General features: G+C 44.5%; 1 protein-coding gene across 2 annotated transcripts in view; it reads right to left on the reverse strand.

The window, feature by feature from the left end:
- Nucleotides 1-18,466, reverse strand: part of LOC143805035 (5-aminolevulinate synthase, erythroid-specific, mitochondrial-like) — an 82,054-nt gene that overhangs the window by 37,326 nt on the left and 26,262 nt on the right. The window lies entirely within an intron of this gene.

Below are 18,466 nucleotides of genomic sequence, written 5' to 3' on the forward strand. Positions count from 1 at the left end.
ATAGTTCTATTCCTCCCATTCTTCAAATGTCCTTTTTGTTGTTTTTTTTGCCCAGTTGTAGAATCTTGTATTTCTTCCTGTTAAATATCAGGTGATTAGGTGCTTCCCATGAATGACAGTTCAAACTAAGTACAGGTGCTCATTGCACCATGGCAGGGACAATCAGTTATATATACACCTTCCAACCTGCTTGGTTTCCATCTATTTACACCCTTCCCTGGCTCTATGAAACCAGAGCTGTCAATTAAAGAAGACGGGTTGGAGATTGAGGGAAAACAAGCAGGTGGAAAGATGTATTTAAATGATTGACCCCACAGTGAAGCACCGAGCAGTGGAACTTAGCTTGAACAGTCATCTTGTGCTGACACAGTCCCTTTAAGGCCTGCTAGAAGTCTAGGTGTTTGGTTGCCCATTTAATGGACCCAGTTTAAAACCCACTGTGACGACACAGCATTTTATCTTAATTAACCATGTGTCTATTTTCAGTAAGCCAGTAAGAATAGATTTATCTATATGTTGACTTTTGAATTGATATGTTTGTTCTTTGGTTGGTCAAGTAAACACAGACTTTTGTTCGTATATATTCTGCTGTTATCCTGGATGAGGGAGATGCAGGGTAATTAAACAATGAGGTTTGCTTAATATGTTGAATGACCATTGGCATTTTGATTTGCAAAACAGAGGAGTAAAAACTATGCAAATTGATTAAATAGCCAAACAGTGTGAGTTAACCTCATCACATCTTTCTCTTGACCTCTGAATGCTGGCTTGAAGGACAACAATTGTGAGCTATATAAGTGGGATATGCCTCTAACAATATACATCCAGACAGCCAAGAGATCCAGAGATCGGAAGAACCAGAGACTTGTTACAAAACCACAGCCAGGAACATTCTACAGGATAGAGGCCAGAACATCATGGCTCCATCATGAGGGGCACATATTTAACATTCAACAGGATGCCAGCTTAGGGGACCACGACCCCGGCTGAGAGAATACATATATGCCCCATTGACCATCACTGAACCATGGATATGTTTTTGGTAGTCAGGATTTAGACCCACCGGAAACCTGGGCCCCATGGATACATTTAGAGAAAGCCAGGATTGGGACCCGCTGGTCACCTGGTTCCATGGAGATATTTGGAGAAGCCAGGATGTGACCCTCCTGTCAGCTGGCCTTATACCTCAATGGACTGTAATCTTCCTAAGCTTGTCGTTACCTCATCTCTTTGCGTGCTACAGGTGGGGTAGTCAGTCTTGGAAGCTCTGAAGTCACAGCTGCTCTTATCCTGGCTAGTCAGCGGAATTGTGTGTTACGACTGCACATACTTACCTGCCTTCTCCTATCCCTCGGTGCGCTCGCGACTCTGTCCCACGCCGCTCTGCTTCTCCCTTCACTGGGTCGCGGCGTCTGGTTTCTTCGTGCATGCGCAGTCGCGTCTCCTGCGCCGCAGAGCCTCCTGGGAGGTCGCGACCTGATGGCTCCGCCCCAACATGGCGACACCCATCTGGTATTTCTTCCCGGCGTCTTCCCAGGTAAGACGTCTTTGTTTCGTAGGTTACTCTGCACTTTCGTCAGCGTTCCTATGCCCTAGGCTACCCGGTCTCTGTATCATTCTCTTCGCCTGTTGCCCTTGGTCTCCGCAGTGTTTTCCCTGCTTTCCAGCTCTGTCTACTCTGTGTCTCCGCTGTGTCTACCCTTCGTTCCAGCAGTGTCTGCACTGCGTTCCAGCTTCGTCCTCCCTGTGTCTCTGCCATGCCAGTCCTGTGTTCCAGTCCACTGAGTGTCTCCGCTTTATCTGCCCTTTCCCAGTCCTGTATCAGTTTTTCCGTTTCTTATTCCCTCCTGTTTATAGTATAGTTCTTAAGTTCTTTCTCTTTTTATTTCTTTTGCAGCCTCGTGGTTCCCATGTCTCTCTCCTATGTCTCTAAATCCATATATCTTCCCGAGTCTGTTCCAGTTCCCTATAGCCTGTCTACCTTCTCCTTCCTTTGTTTCAGCCGTCCCTTTGGCTCTAGCCATTGTGTCTCCATTCCCCCCTTGGAACTGCTCCTAACGCTCCCTGTATAGGGGGTGGTTCCATCTGGTCCGCTCGTCCTCGGGGGCTCTAGAGTCACAACCCAGAGGGTCCACTCTCTGATTCTTCTCCGAATCCTTACAGTGTGAGACTCATTTTGCACCACTTGGATATTTTGCTGGAACTGTTCTGCATGTTATTTGCCCGTTTTGTAGTTCAATAAAGTATTGCCACACTTTTACGCCCACAGTAAAAGGAGAGTGGACGGTCGGTGGGATGGGCTCTCATCCATGCGGTTTCGGCTAGCAGACTAGATCACCCGCTGACCCCCGTGTCTCCATACCCATCCTGACCAATTTATTTTGCAGCCTATTTTGGCAAATAATCCCATAAGAAAATGGAACCTTTGGGAGGTTGGGGAACTTGAGTAAACTAAGAGTAACAGGACTGACCTAAATTGATATTTACTGTGATACCCTTGCATTGGGGAAGGATTTGGGATGCTGCCATTGCCACTGTATCGTGTTACTGACTGTAAGCAAAATGGAGGGAGATTATTATAATTTTTTTAAACTGGGCTAGGATTATCTGATGAGGCTGTCAGAAATGTTACTGTATGCGGAGTCTTCCTACCTAAAGATTTTAGGGCAACAAATACCATTTTTCTGTTTAGAAACTTGTGACCTCCTTGAGGAAAACCCCAAATTCACACACATCCCTAATCTTACAAAGTCCCAGTCCAGTATAAATGCACAGGGAGGGAATGCAGCAGCCATTTTGTGCTGAATCTGGATAGTGAAAGGATCTTACAGTTTAACCATAGAGACAGGAAGAAACTGTGAACAGTGTGTTTGACAGCACATCAGTGAAGAACAAATAGTATCCATTTACTCACAGCCATGTATGTTGAGGTAACTTTCATATTAAAGGGAACCTGTCACCACGTTTTTGGAAGATGGGATAAAAATAGCGTTAAATAGGGGCAGAGGTGGGCATTACATTAGTGTGTTTGTTATGCGTTTATTACCCACCTAAGTTGCCGAAATACCTTTGCAAAGTCTCCGTTTTCGCCTGTCAATCAGGCTGGTCTGGTCAAAAGGGCGTGTTGTCTTCCCCCAGATTTTGCGTAGTTTTCCGTTGGTGGCGTAGTGGTGTGCGCATGCCCAAGGTCCCGAATCCTCTGCCAGGGGATTTAAAAGAGCGCGCTGTTCGTTATTTCATTGGTGATCGGTGGGCGCGGCCATCTTCCTTTGGCCGCGCGTGCGCAGAAGCGGCGCTCTGCTGGCCGCGGCTTCAGGAAAATGGCCGCCGCGATATCCATCTGCGCACGCGCGGCATCCCGCGGCCATTTTCCTGAAGCCGCGGCCAGCAGAGCGCCGCTTATGCGCACGCGCGGCCAAAGGAAGATGGCCGCGCCCACCGATCACCAATGAAATAACGAACAGCGCGCTCTTTTAAATCCCCTGGCAGAGGATTCGGGACCTTGGGCATGCGCACACCACTACGCCACCAACGGAAAACTACGCAAAATCTGGGGGAAGACAACACGCCCTTTTGACCAGACCAGCCTGATTGACAGGCGAAAACGGAGACTTTGCAAAGGTATTTCGGCAACTTAGGTGGGTAATAAACGCATAACAAACACACTAATGTAACGTCCACCTCTGCCCCTATTTAACGCTATTTTTATCCCATCTTCCAAAAACGTGGTGACAGGTTCCCTTTAATAAGGCTGTGTTTGCATTTAAGAGCTTGAAAGGGATTGGATACAGTCCTAGGAAACACGAGGGTCATTTATGTACAATTGGTTACTTGCTTTTTGAGGCAAATCAAATTAAAAAAAAAAAAAAACAAAGTTGGCAAACTCTAACTTCAAAACATTGACTCATCTCTATCAGTGGTATATACAGTGTCTACTTCTTAGTAGTTACTGGTAGACTGCATGTGTAAGGGGGTGCGCTGTGGAGAATGAGGTTCCTCAGCGTTGGGCAGCATTTGTGACCAGAGATCGCCACCTACTGTCCAAACTGAACCCAGTGGAACCAAAGGATGGGACAAGTGTTTCAGGAAGGAAGGATCAAAAGAAAGCACAGGGTCAGGTGACAAGACAGGTTTAGGTGAGCCAGCATTGATGCGAGAAATTTATTTTTTTCCTATCGTATTGAATCAATTGTGACCTATCTTTATTCTTGATAATATTAGAGACACATTTCAACACCCACCTTGGATATCCCCTATCTACAAGTCTAGTCTCCAAATCTTCTAATCCTTTGGAACAAGCAGAATTGATGCTGCCGTTTCTGTGCACTCTGATAAATTCGCCCACCGGAATTGACTTAATAACATGCTCTGGGTGACTGCTATCTGAGGAGGATAGTATTTCCAGCTGCAGATCCAGAAAATTAATAGTGGTGGAATCCAAAAAAATGAGTGCATTTCAAACCAAATTTGTTATTATTCATGTAATATATAAAATGGGGAATAATTGTCAAGTCACCTTTCCAAATAAATAATAAATCATCAATAAATCTACCATACCAAAATATGGAGTAAAAAAAAATAAATTACATGGTGCATACAAAAAACATTCCTCCCAATATGACATAAGATTTGCCAACGATAGTGAAAATTTGGCCCCCATTGAAACTCCTCTGTGTTGGAGATTAAAATGTAAAAAAGAAAAAAATTATATTTCATCAAAAATGATGTAACTTGAATAATGTTTGGAGATCTGCGGTGTACTGGCGATTATCTAGATAAGTGACATGGCAGTGCCTCCAATGCAACTATCTGAGGAATAGATGTATATAGAGAGGTGATGTCACAGCTCAGACGAGAAATTATCAGACCATTTTTGTTTCACAATTTTTCCAAAATATCCATGGAATATTTACTATATCCAGGTGTGCATTGTACCAAAGGCTGGAGAAGCGAATCTACCCATTCTCCCAAGTGCTGAACCTATCCCACTAATAGTAGGTCTCATTAGAGGAGGGTTTGTACTTTTGTGAATTTTAGGAAGAGCGTCCACAATTGGTGTAACAGGATCCTTTACATATAAATAATCAAACTGTTTCTTATTTAATATGCCCAATGCCAAACCTGTTATGACCTGGTGGTTAAGAGGCCACACTGATATGACCTGGTGGCTAAAACGCAACATGGGACGAGCTCTGGGAAGGTGGTATCTCTACTGACCGCAGTCCCTAATCCTAACAACAACACTAGTAATAGCCGTGGGATGTTCCTGACTCTCCCTAGACACCTCTTCACAGCCTAAGAACTAACTACCCCTAAAGAAGGAAATAGAAAGCTATCTTGCCTCAGAGAAAACCCCAAAACGAAAGACAGCCCCCCACAAATATTGGCTGTGAGTGAAGAGGGAAATGACGTACACAGAAATGAAATCAGGTTTCAGCAAAGGAGGCCAATACTAAACTTGATAGACAGAGAGAAAAGGATACTGTGCGGTCAGTATTAAAAACTACAAAATCCACGCAGAGTTTACAAAAATGAACTCCACACCGACTCACGGTGTGGAGGGGCAAATCTGCTTTCCCAGAGCTACCAGCTAGCCTGAATATGACATAGTGACAAGCTGGACAAAAAGAGACATATTTGCAGAGCAATAGAGTCCAAGCAAATGGACAAACAAAAACAAGCAAAAACTTATCTTTGGCTGACAAGGATAGGCCATATGAGAAATCCAAGGAGAGAACCAAATCCAACCAAGAACAATGACAGCTGGCATGAACTAAAGCCCAGAGCAGGTTTAAATAACAAACCCAGGCAAGGCGATTAGTGAAGGCAGCTGCCACAGCTACCTAAAGGAGCAGCAGTTCCACTCGAAACCACCAGAGGGAGCCCAAGGGCAGAACTCACAAAAATACCATAAGCAACCACAGGAGGGAGCTCCAGAACGGAATTCACAACAGTACCCCCCCCCTTGAGGAGGGGTCACCGAACCCTCACCAGAGCTCCCAGGCCGATCAGGACGAGCCAAATGGAAAGCACGAACCAAATCGGCAGCATGAACATCGGAGGCAACAACCCAAGAATTATCCTCCTGGCCATAACCCTTCCACTTGACCAGATACTGAAGCTTCCGCCTCGAAAAACGAGAATCCAAAATCTTCTCCACCACATATTCCAATTCCCCCTCAACCAACACCGGAGTAGGAGGATCAACGGAGGGAACCATAGGTACCACATATCTCCGCAACAAGGATCTATGGAACACATTATGAATGGAAAAGGAAGCTGGAAGGGCCAAACGAAAAGACACCGGATTGATAATTTCAGAAATCTTATAAGGACCAATAAAGCGAGGCTTGAACTTAGGGGAAGAAACCTTCATAGGAACATGACGAGAAGACAACCAGACCAAATCCCCAACACGAAGCCGGGGACCAACACACCGACGACGGTTAGCAAAACGTTGAGCCTTTTCCTGAGACAACGTCAAATTGTCCACCACATGAGTCCAAATTTGCTGCAACCTGTCCACCACAGAATCCACACCAGGACAGTCAGAAGGCTCAAGCTGCCCCGAAGAAAAACGAGGATGAAAACCAAAATTACAAAAGAAAGGCGAAACCAAGGTAGCCGAACTAGCCCGATTATTAAGGGCAAACTCGGCCAACGGCAAAAAGGTCACCCAATCATCCTGATCAGCAGACACGAAGCATCTCAAATAGCTTTCCAAGGTCTGATTGGTTCGCTCCGTTTGGCCATTTGTCTGAGGATGGAATGCTGAAGAAAAAGACAAATCAATGCCCATTCTAGCACAAAAGGACCGCCAAAACCTAGAAACGAACTGGGAACCTCTGTCAGACACAATATTCTCCGGAATACCATGCAAGCGAACCACATGCTGAAAAAATAATGGAACCAAATCAGAGGAGGAAGGCAACCTAGGCAATGGTACCAAATGGACCATCTTAGAAAACCGGTCACAAACCACCCAGATGACAGACATCTTCTGAGAAACAGGAAGATCAGAAATAAAATCCATGGAAATATGCATCCAGGGCCTCTCAGGAATAGGCAAAGGCAAAAGCAACCCACTGGCACTGGAACAGCAAGGCTTAGCCCGAGCACAGGTCCCACAGGACTGCACAAACGAACGCACATCCCGCGACAAGGAAGGCCACCAAAAGGACCTAGCCACCAAATCTCTGGTACCGAAAATCCCAGGGTGATCAGCCAACACCGAACAATGAACCTCAGAAATTACCCTGCTAGTCCATCTATCAGGAACAAACAATTTCCCCACAGGACAGCGGTCAGGTTTATCAGCCTGAAACTCCTGAAGTACCCGCCGCAAATCAGGGGAGATGGCAGAAAGAATCACCCCCTCCTTGAGGATCCCAGCCGGCTCAAGAACTCCCGGAGAATCAGGCAAAAAACTCCTAGAAAGGGCATCAGCCTTCACATTCTTAGATCCCGGAATATACGAGACCACAAAATCAAAATGTGAGAAAAACAGAGACCACCGAGCTTGTCTAGGATTCAACCGCTTAGCAGACTCGAGGTAAATCAGATTTTTGTGATCAGTCAAGACCACCACACGATGCTTAGCACCCTCGAGCCAATGTCGCCACTCCTCAAATGCCCACTTCATAGCCAACAACTCCCGATTGCCGACATCATAATTACGCTCAGCAGGCGAAAACTTTCTGGAGAAGAAAGCACATGGTTTCATCAACAAGCCATCAGAATTTCTCTGAGACAAAACGGCCCCTGCCCCAATCTCAGAAGCATCAACCTCAACCTGAAAAGGGAGAGAAACATCTGGCTGACGCAACACAGGGGCAGAAGTAAAACGACGTTTAAGCTCCTGAAAGGCCTCAACAGCCGCAGAGGACCAATTCATCACATCAGCGCCCTTCCTCGTCAAATCGGTCAGAGGCTTCACCACACTAGAAAAATTAGCAATAAAGCGGCGATAAAAATTGGCAAAGCCCAAAAATTTCTGAAGGCTCTTTACAGATGTAGGTTGAGTCCAATCATGAATGGTCTGGACTTTAACAGGGTCCATTTCAATAGCCGAGGGAGAAAAAATGAAACCCAAAAAAGAAACCTTCTGAACTCCAAAGAGGCACTTAGACCCCTTCACAAACAACGCATTAGCACGAAGGACCTGAAATACCATCCTAACCTGCTTCACATGAGACTCCCAATCATCGGAGAAAACCAAAATATCATCCAAATACACAATCATGAATTTATCCAGATAATTCCGGAAGATATCATGCATAAAGGACTGAAATACCGATGGAGCATTAGAGAGCCCGAATGGCATCACAAGATATTCAAAATGGCCTTCGGGCGTATTAAATGCTGTTTTCCATTCATCACCTTGTTTAATACGCACGAGATTATACGCCCCTCGAAGGTCGATTTTAGTAAACCAACTGGCACCCTTAATCCGAGCAAACAAATCAGAAAGCAAAGGTAAAGGGTACTGGAATTTGACAGTGATCTTATTGAGAAGGCGATAATCTATACAGGGTCTCAAGGAGCCATCCTTCTTGGCAACAAAAAAAAATCCCGCTCCCAACGGTGACGAAGACGGGCGAATATGCCCCTTCTCCAAGGACTCCTTTACATAACTCCGCATAGCGGCATGCTCTGACACAGACAGATTGAAAAGTCGGCCCTTAGGGAACTTACAGCCAGGAATCAAATTAATGGCACAATCGCAGTCCCTATGAGGAGGCAGGGAACTGGACTTGGGCTCATCAAATATATCCTGGAAATCCGACAAAAACTCAGGAACTTCAGAAGAAGGGGACGAGGAAATGGACATCAAAGGAATATCACTATGTATCCCCTGACAACCCCAACCAGTCACAGACATAGATCTCCAATCCAGCACTGGATTATGTACCTGTTACCATGGAAAACCCAGCACAACAACATCATGCAAATTATGCAACACCAAAAAGCGAATATTTTCCTGATGTGCTGGAGCCATGTACATGGTTAACTGTGTCCAGTACTGAGGTTTATTCTTGGCCAATGGCGTAGCATCAATCCCCCTTAAGGGAATAGGACTCCGCAAAGGCTCCAAGGAAAAACCACAGCGCTTGGCAAATTCTAAGTCCATTAAGTTCAGGGCAGCGCCAGAATCCACGAATGCCATAACAGAAAAGGGCGACAATGAGCAAATCAGGGTAACAGACAAGAGAAATTTAGGCTGTACAGTACTAATGGTAACAGACCTAGGGACCCTCTTAGTACGCTTAGGGCAATCAGAAATAGCATGAGCAGAATCACCACAGTAAAAACACAGGCCATTCTGATGTCTGAATTTCTGCCTTTCTGCTCTAGTCAAAATCCTATCACATTGCATAGGCTCAGGACTCTGCTCAGAGGACACTGCCATATGGTGCACCACCTTGCGCTCGCGCAAGCGTCGATCAATCTGAATGGCCAAAGACATTGACTCATTCAGACCAGCAGGCGTAGGAAACCCCACCATAACTGTTGTGAATTCCGTTCTCAGACTCCCTCCTGTGGTCATGAATGGTACTTTGGTTAGTTCTGCTCTTGGACTCCCTCTGGTGGCTTTGAGCGGAACTGCTGGTCACTGAGGTTGGCTTTGTCAGCTGCTCTCGTTTATTGCTTGCTGGCTTCCCTATTTAACTCCACTCAGATCGTTACTTGATGCCAGCTGTCAATGTTTCAGTATTGGTTCAGATCTCTCTTGGACTTCTCTGAGGACCTGTCTACTCCAGCAGAAGCTAAGTCTTTGCTAGTTCATTTGTTGTTACTGCTTCCTGAATATATTTCTTAGTACTGCTAATTTCTAGTCCAGCTTGCTATCATGATATTCCCTTGCTAGCTGGAAGCTCTGGGGTGCAGAGTGGCACCTCCACACCGTGAGTCGGTGTGGGGAGTCTTTTTGCTTACTCTGCGTGGTTTTTTTGTAGTCTTTTGTGCTGACCGCATAGTTCCCTTTTCTATCCTCTGTCTATTTTAGTGAAGTCTGGCCTCCTTTGCTAAAACCTGTTTCATTCCTGTGTTTGTGACTTTCCTCTTAACTCACAGTCAATATATGTGGGGGGCTGCCTTTACCTTTGGGGAATTTCTCTGAGGCAAGGTTAGGCTTCTATTTCTATCTTTAGGGGTAGTTAGCTCTTAGGCTGTGAAGAGGCGTCTAGGGAGAGTTAGGTACGCTCCACGGCTATTTCTAGTTTGTGTGATAGGAGTAGGGTTTGCAGTCAGCAGAGTTCCCACTTTCCCAGAGCTTGTTCCGATTACTAGTTTACTCATCAGGTCATTCCGGGTGCTCCTAACCACCAGGTCCATAACAGTACAGCTAGCCCACAACGTGTTAATGCATCTCAAAAGAGGGATAAGAGAAGTTCTGAACCCATTTTTTTTTCTTTGCAGTGTGTTTTGTCTCTCTTTTCCCCTTAATCTCTGGGTGGTTCAGGACTCAGGTATAGATATGGATATTCAAGGTCTGTCCTCTTGTGTGGATCATCTCACTGCAAGAGTACAAAGCATTCAAGATTATGTAGTTCAGAATCCGATGTTAGAGCCTAGAATTCCAATTCCTGATTTGTTTTCTGGGGATAGATCTAAGTTTCTGAATTTCAAAAATAATTGTAAACTGTTTCTTGCTTTGAGACCCCGCTCCTCTGGTGACCCTATTCAGCAAGTAAAAATTATTATTTCTTTGTTGCATGGCGACCCTCAAGACTGGGCATTCTCCCTTGCGCCAGGAGATCCTGCATTGCTTAATGTAGATGCGTTTTTTCTGGCGCTTGGATTGCTTTATGACGAACCGAATTCAGTGGATCAGGCAGAGAAAATCTTGCTAGCTTTGTGTCAGGGTCAGGATGAAGGGGAGATACAGTGCCTACAAGTAGTATTCAACCCCCTGCAGATTTAGCAGGTTTAATAAGATGCAAATAAGTTAGAGCCTTCAAACTTCAAACAAGAGCAGGATTTATTAACAGATGCATAAATCTTACAAACCAAAAAGTTTTGTTGCTCAGTTAAATTTTTATAAATTGTAAACATAAAAGTGTGGGTCAATTATTATTCAACCCCTAGGTTTAATATTTTGTAGAATAACCTTTGTTTGCAATTACAGCTAATAATCGTCTTTTATAAGACCTGATCAGGCCGGCACAGGTCTCTGCAGTTATCTTGGCCCACTCCTCCATGCAGATCTTCTCCAAGTTATCTAGGTTCTTTGGGTGTCTCATGTGGACTTTAATCTTGAGCTCCTTCCACAAGTTTTCAATTGGGTTAAGGTCAGGAGACTGACTAGGCCACTGCAACACCTTGATTTTTTGCCTCTTGAACCAGGCCTTGGTTTTCTTGGCTGTGTCCTTTGGGTCGTTGTCTTGTTGGAAGATGAAATGACGACCCATCTTAAGATCCTTGATGGAGGAGCGGAGGTTCTTGGCCAAAATCTCCAGGTAGGCTGTGCTATCCATCTTCCCATGGATGCGGACCAGATGGCCAGGCCCCTTGGCTGAGAACCAGCCCCACAGCATGATGCTGCCAGCACCATGCTTGACTGTAGGGATGGTATTCTTGGGGTCGTATGCAGTGCCATCCAGTCTCCAAACGTCACGTGTGTGGTTGGCACCAAAGATCTCGATCTTGGTCTCATCAGACCAGAGAACCTTGAACCAGTCAGTCTCAGAGTCCTCCAAGTGATCATGAGCAAACTGTAGACGAGCCTTGACATGACGCTTTGAAAGTAAAAGGTACCTTACGGGCTCATCTGGAACGGAGACCATTGCGGTGGAGTACGTTACTTATGGTATTGACTGAAACCAATGTGCCCACTGCCATGAGATCTTCCCGGAGCTCCTTCCTTGTTGTCCTTGGGTTAGCCTTGACTCTTCGGACAAGCCTGGCCTCGACACAGGAGGAAACTTTCAAAGGCTGTCCAGGCCGTGGAAGGCTAACAGTAGTTCCATAAGCCTTCCACTTCCGGATGATGCTCCCAACAGTGGAGACAGGTAGGCCCAACTCCTTGGAAAGGGTTTTGTACCCCTTGCCAGCCTTGTGACCCTCCACGATCTTGTCTCTGATGGCCTTGGAATGCTCCTTTGTCTTCCCCATGTTGACCATGTGTGAGTGCTGTTCACAAGTTTGGGGAGGGTCTTAAATAGTCAGAAAAGGCTGTAAAAAGAGATAATTAATCCAAACATGTGAAGCTCATTGTTCTTTGTGCCTGAACTACTTCTTAATACTTTAGGGGAACCAAACAGAATTCTGGTGGGTTGAGGGGTTGAATAATAAATGACCCTCTGAAAAAACTTTTCCCAATTAAAAAAAAAATAAACAAAGAAATAACATTCTTTTTTGCTGCAGTGCATTTCACACTTCCAGGCTGATCTACAGTCCAAATGTCACAATGCCAAGTTAATTCCAAATGTGTAAACCTGCTAAATCTGCAGGGGGTTGAATACTACTTGTAGGCACTGTATATTGTCAGAAGTTTAGAAAATGGTCTGTGCTTACTCAATGGAATGAGTGTGCCCTGGCAGCAATTTTTAGAAAGGGTCTTTCTGAAGCCCTTAAGGATGTTATGGTGGGATTCCCCACGCCTGCTGGTCTGAATGAATCAATGTCCTTGGCCATCCAAATTGATCGGCGTTTGCGTGAGCGCAAAATTGTGCACCATTTGGCGGTGTCCTCTGAGCAGAGGCCTGAGCTTATGCAATGTGATAGAACTTTGACCAGAACTGAACGGCAAGAACACAGACATCAGAATAGGCTGTGTTTTTACTGTGGTGACCCCACTCATGCTATCTCTGATTGTCCTAAGCGCACTAAGCGGTTCGCTAGGTCTGTCACCATTGGTACTGTACAGCCTAAATTTCTTTTGTCTGTTACTCTGATTTGCTCTTTGTCATCCTACTCTGTTATGGCATTTGTAGATTCGGGCGCTGCCCTGAATTTGATGGACTTGGAGTTTGCCAGGCGCTGTGGTTTTTTCTTGGAGCCTTTGCAGTATCCTATTCCATTAAGGGGAATTGATGCCACGCCGTTGGCCAAGAATAAACCTCAGTACTGGACTCAGTTGACCATGTGCATGGCTCCTGCACATCAGGAAGATATTCGCTTTTTGGTGTTGCATAATTTGCATGATGTGGTCGTGTTGGGTTTGCCATGGCTACAGGTTCATAATCCAGTATTGGATTGGAAATCAATGTCTGTGTCTAGCTGGGGTTGTCAAGGGGTACATGACGATGTTCCATTGGTGTCAATTTCTGCTTCCACTCCTTCTAAAGTCCCTGAGTTTCTGTCGGATTACCAGGATGTATTTGATGAGCCCAAATCCAGTGTCCTACCCCCTCATAGGGATTGTGATTGTGCTATAAATTTGATTCCTGGTAGTAAGTTTCCTAAGGGCCGACTTTTCAATTTATCTGTGCCAGAGCACTCCGCTATGCGGAGTTATATAAAGGAGTCCTTGGAGAAAGGGCATATTCGCCCGTCTTCATCACCGTTGGGAGCAGGGTTCTTTTTTGTGGCCAAGAAGGATGGTTCTCTGAGACCCTGTATAGATTACCGCCTTCTCAATAAAATCACGGTCAAATTTCAGTACCCTTTGCCTCTGCTGTCTGATTTGTTTGCTCGGATTAAGGGGGCTAGTTGGTTCACCAAGATAGATCTTCGAGGGGCGTATAACCTTGTGCGTATTAAACAGGGCAATGAATGGAAAACAGCATTTAATACGCCCGAGGGCCATTTTGAGTACCTGGTAATGCCATTCGGGCTTTCAAATGCTCCATCTGTGTTTCAGTCCTTTATGCATGACATCTTCCGAAAGTATCTGGATAGATTCATGATTGTATATTTGGATGATATTTTGGTCTTTTCGGATGATTGGGAGTCTCATGTGAAACAGGTCAGAATGGTATTCCAGGTCCTTCGTGCTAATTCCTTGTTTGTGAAGGGGTCTAAATGTCTCTTCGGAGTTCAGAAGGTTTCCTTTTTGGGCTTGAGTGAAGAGGGAAATGACGTACACAGAAATGAAATCAGGTTTCAGCAAAGGAGGCCAATACTAAACTTGATAGACAGAGAGAAAAGGATACTGTGCGGTCAGTATTAAAAACTACAAAATCCACGCAGAGTTTACAAAAATGAACTCCACACCGACTCACGGTGTGGAGGGGCAAATCTGCTTTCCCAGAGCTACCAGCTAGCCTGAATATGACATAGTGACAAGCTGGACAAAAAGAGACATATTTGCAGAGCAATAGAGTCCAAGCAAATGGACAAACAAAAACAAGCAAAAACTTATCTTTGGCTGACAAGGATAGGCCATATGAGAAATCCAAGGAGAGAACCAAATCCAACCAAGAACAATGACAGCTGGCATGAACTAAAGCCCAGAGCAGGTTTAAATAACAAACCCAGGCAAGGCGATTAGTGAAGGCAGCTGCCACAGCTACCTAAAGGAGCAGCAGTTCCACTCGAAACCACCAGAGGGAGCCCAAGGGCAGAACTCACAAAAATACCATTAGCAACCACAGGAGGGAGCTCCAGAACGGAATTCACAACACAAACCCTCCAGAGTGAAATTCCTGGTTAAATCAGAAAAATGAATTTGTGACGGATACATAGCCGAGTCCATCACAACTACCACCCCACCCATATCCCACATTCTTATAACAATGCGTTACACATGACTCAATTCAGACAATGCTTTTTCAGGGGTGGTTTCAAGTTGGACTTAATTGAGTTGGCTGTATAGAATCATGAAGTGACTTAGGTTCCCTCTCAATTAGATCTTGGAATTTATCTATGCAATTGGCCCCTGATTGAATAGGGTAAAAAAATTGATTTTTTATTTGTAGCTGATTGGCTTTTGTGGAACCACAGGAGTTTGGGTACCACAGTGGTACTGACTTCCTCTCGGGGAGGGTGATGCCAGGCCTGGAAACGAGGAGGATCCCTTTGACAGGTAACCTGTGCATGCAACATGTTCTGACTCCAGGCCAGAAGGGGGAGCTCTAGACCCGGTTTCAGGGGAGCTTCCCTAGATATATATTCTGGCTTGGAGGAGGAGTTAGTCAGTTCAGTCTGGAGTTTGTGTGAGACAGAGAAGAAGGAAGGAGCACAGGAGAAGTAAGGAGCTGGAGGAGAGCTGCGATTGGGCTCCCTCCACCTTGAAAGAAGCCATAGGCAGCAAGGGACTATTATACAGCGCGTAGTAGAAGGCTCCCAATCTGACCTGGCAAAGGGAATTTACCTTGTTTCCAGGCTGCCTGGACCCCACCGTCACCTGTTGCTGGTACCCTGGACTGTGTCTGTAAACCACCAGTAAAACAGGTAAAGAGACTGCAACCTAGTTTCCTCTGATTATTTCTGGCACCACACTATCTTTGCCAAATACACTGGGAGCCCAGGGGACCCGGCTTCACCTGTGGGAAGCCGTACCATCCTTGCTGCAGCGCCATTACTCCCCAGAGGACCCCTTTAAGCAGCGTCGGTCACCCCTGACCGAATACCACAGGTGGCGTCACGAACATTCTTATTTCTAATGACCCCTTTAAAGACCTTCCCTTTGGACTCCCAGGGCCATGGACCGGGTCGCTGCCACCGTGACCATCCCTTTAATGATGACCGGACCCGGTACTGAATACCCCTTGGCCCTGGCGGACGCTCCAGCTTCATTAACATTATTCTGGTGTCCAGCATCAGCCAATTCCCTCAAACACATGAGGGAGTATTGTTCTGAAAAAATCCAGTTTTCTGAATGAGTTGGAAATGTTTTCAGCCATGTCAATAGCTTCTCCTTATACCTTGCTTGCTTCTAATCCAGATACTCATTTTTCTGATGTAACCAGGAACCTCACTCAGGAGGGTTTGGCATTGGGCATATTAAAAAAGAAAGTTTAATTATTTATATGTAAAAGAGCCCGTTACCCCAATTCTGCACGCTCTTCCCAAAATTCACAAAAATTACAAACCCTCCTCTAATGAGACCTACTATTAGTGGGATAGGTTCAGCACTTGGGAGAATGGGTAGATTCTCTTCTCCAGCCTTTGGTACAATGCACACCTGGATATAGTAAAGATTCCTTGGATATTTTGGAACAATTTTCAAATACGAAATGGTCTGATAATTTCTCTTGTCTGAGCTGTGACATCACCTCTCTATATACGTCTATTCCTCGGATAGTTGCATTGGAGGAATGCTTTTTGTATGCACCATGTACATTTTTTTAATTAATTTTTTTTTTTTTTTTTTTTTACACCATATTTTGGTATGGTAGATTTATTAATGATTTATTGTTTATTTGGAAAGGAGACGTGACAATTATTCCCCATTTTATAGATCATATTGAATAATAACAAATTTGTTTTGAAATTCACTCATTTTTTGGATTCCACCACTATTAATTTTCTGGATCTGCAGTTTACTGGCTTGTTCGGCTCCTTCAGTTGTGCTCAAAAGTTTACATACCTCGGCAGAATTTTTGCTTTCTTGGTCTTTTTTTTCAGACAATATGAACGATAACACCAAAACGTTTTCTCCACTCATGGTTAGTGGTTGGGTGAAGCCATTTATTGACAAACTACTGTGTTTTCTCTTTTTAAATCATAATGACAACCCAAAACATCCAAATGACCCTGATCAAAAGTTCACATACCCTGGTGATTATGGCCTGATAACATGCACAGAAGTTGACAGAAATGGGTTTGAATGGCTACTAAAGGTAACATCCTTACCTGTGACCTGTTAACTTTTATGCACACTCACTGATTACAAGCAGAGTGACTTTTTGGGATCCAGACAGACTCTTGCATCTTTCATGCAGCCACTGACGTTTCTGGATTGTGAGTCATGGGGAAAGCAAATGAATCGTCAACGGATCTACGGGAAAAGGTAGTTGAACTGTATAAAACAGGAAAGGGATACAAAAAGATATCCAAGGAATTGATAATGCCAGTCAGCAGCATTCAAACTGTGATTAACAAATTGAAAATCAGGGGCTCTGTAAAAACAGAACCACGGTCAGGTAGATCTACAAAAATTTCGTCCACAACTGCCAGGAAAATTGTTCGGGATGCAGAGAAAAACCCACAAATAACATCAGCTGAAATACAGGACTCTCTGAAAACTAACGGTGTGGCTGTTTTAAGATGCACAATAAGGAGGCACTTGCAGAAATATGGACTGCATGGTCAAGTCACCAGAAGAAAGCCATTACTGCGCAAATACCACAAAGTATCTCGCCTACAATACGCAAAACAGCACAGAGACAAGCCTCAAAACTTCTGGAACAAGGTAATTTGGAGTGATGAGACCAAAATTGAACCTTTTGGCCACAACCATAAACGTTACATTTGGAGAGAGGTCAACAATGCGTATGATGAAAGGAACACCATTCCTACTGTAACGCACGAAGGTAGACTGCTGATGTTTTGGGGAAGTGTGAGCTACAAAGGCACACAAAACTTTGTCAAAGTTGAAGGAAAGATGAATGCAGCACATTATCATCAAATACTGGAGGCAAATTTGCACTCATCAGCCCGGAAGCTACGCATGGGACATACTTGGACGTTCCAACATGACAACGATCCAAAACACAGGGCCAAGTCGACCGGTCATTGGCTACAGCAGAACAAAGTGAAGGTTCTGGAGTGGCCATCTCAGTCTCCTGACCTCAATATAATTGAGCCACTCTGGAGAGATCTCAAGCGCGCAGCTCATGCTAGACAGCCCAGGAATTTACAGTAACTGGAGGCTTTTTTTCCAAGAGTGGGCAGCTTTACCATCTGAGAAAATAAAGAACCTCATCCACAACTACCACAAAAGACTTCAAGCTGTCATTGATGTTAGAGGGGGCAATACACGGTATTAAGAAATGGGGTATGTGAAATTTTGATCAGGGTCATTTGGATGTTTATATTATATTTATATTTCTTCCTCCATGTACAGAAAACCCACAGCTGGAAATACTATCCTCCATGCAGATAGCAGTCACCCAGAGCATGTTATTAAGTCAATTCCGGTCGGTCAGTTTATCAGAGTGCGCAGAAACTGCAGCGTCAATTCAGTTTGTTCCAAAGAATTAGCAGATTTGGAGACTAGGCTTGTAGACAGGGGATATCCAACGTGAGTGCTGAAACGTGCTTCTAATATTACCAAAAACAGAAAGAGGTCACAATTGATTCAATACAATCGGAAAAATAAATTTCTCACTCCAATGCTGGCTCACCTAAACCTGTCTTGTCACTGCAATATAGTTCTCCATTTTCTATTATAAAAGGAATAATCGATAAATATTTGCCATCAATACAGGAGGACGTCATCTTATCCTCTATTTTGCAATCTGGGTGCAATATCATTGCAATAAAAGTTCCCTCTTTAGATAATGTTTTATCACCTAGTTTTTTTAATCCTTCCAAACCCAGGAGTACTTGATTTAATCTAAAAGATATTTTTAATTGT

Source organism: Ranitomeya variabilis, chromosome 2 (genome assembly GCF_051348905.1).
Source record: "Ranitomeya variabilis isolate aRanVar5 chromosome 2, aRanVar5.hap1, whole genome shotgun sequence".
In the NCBI taxonomy this organism is placed as follows: domain Eukaryota; kingdom Metazoa; phylum Chordata; class Amphibia; order Anura; family Dendrobatidae; genus Ranitomeya; species Ranitomeya variabilis.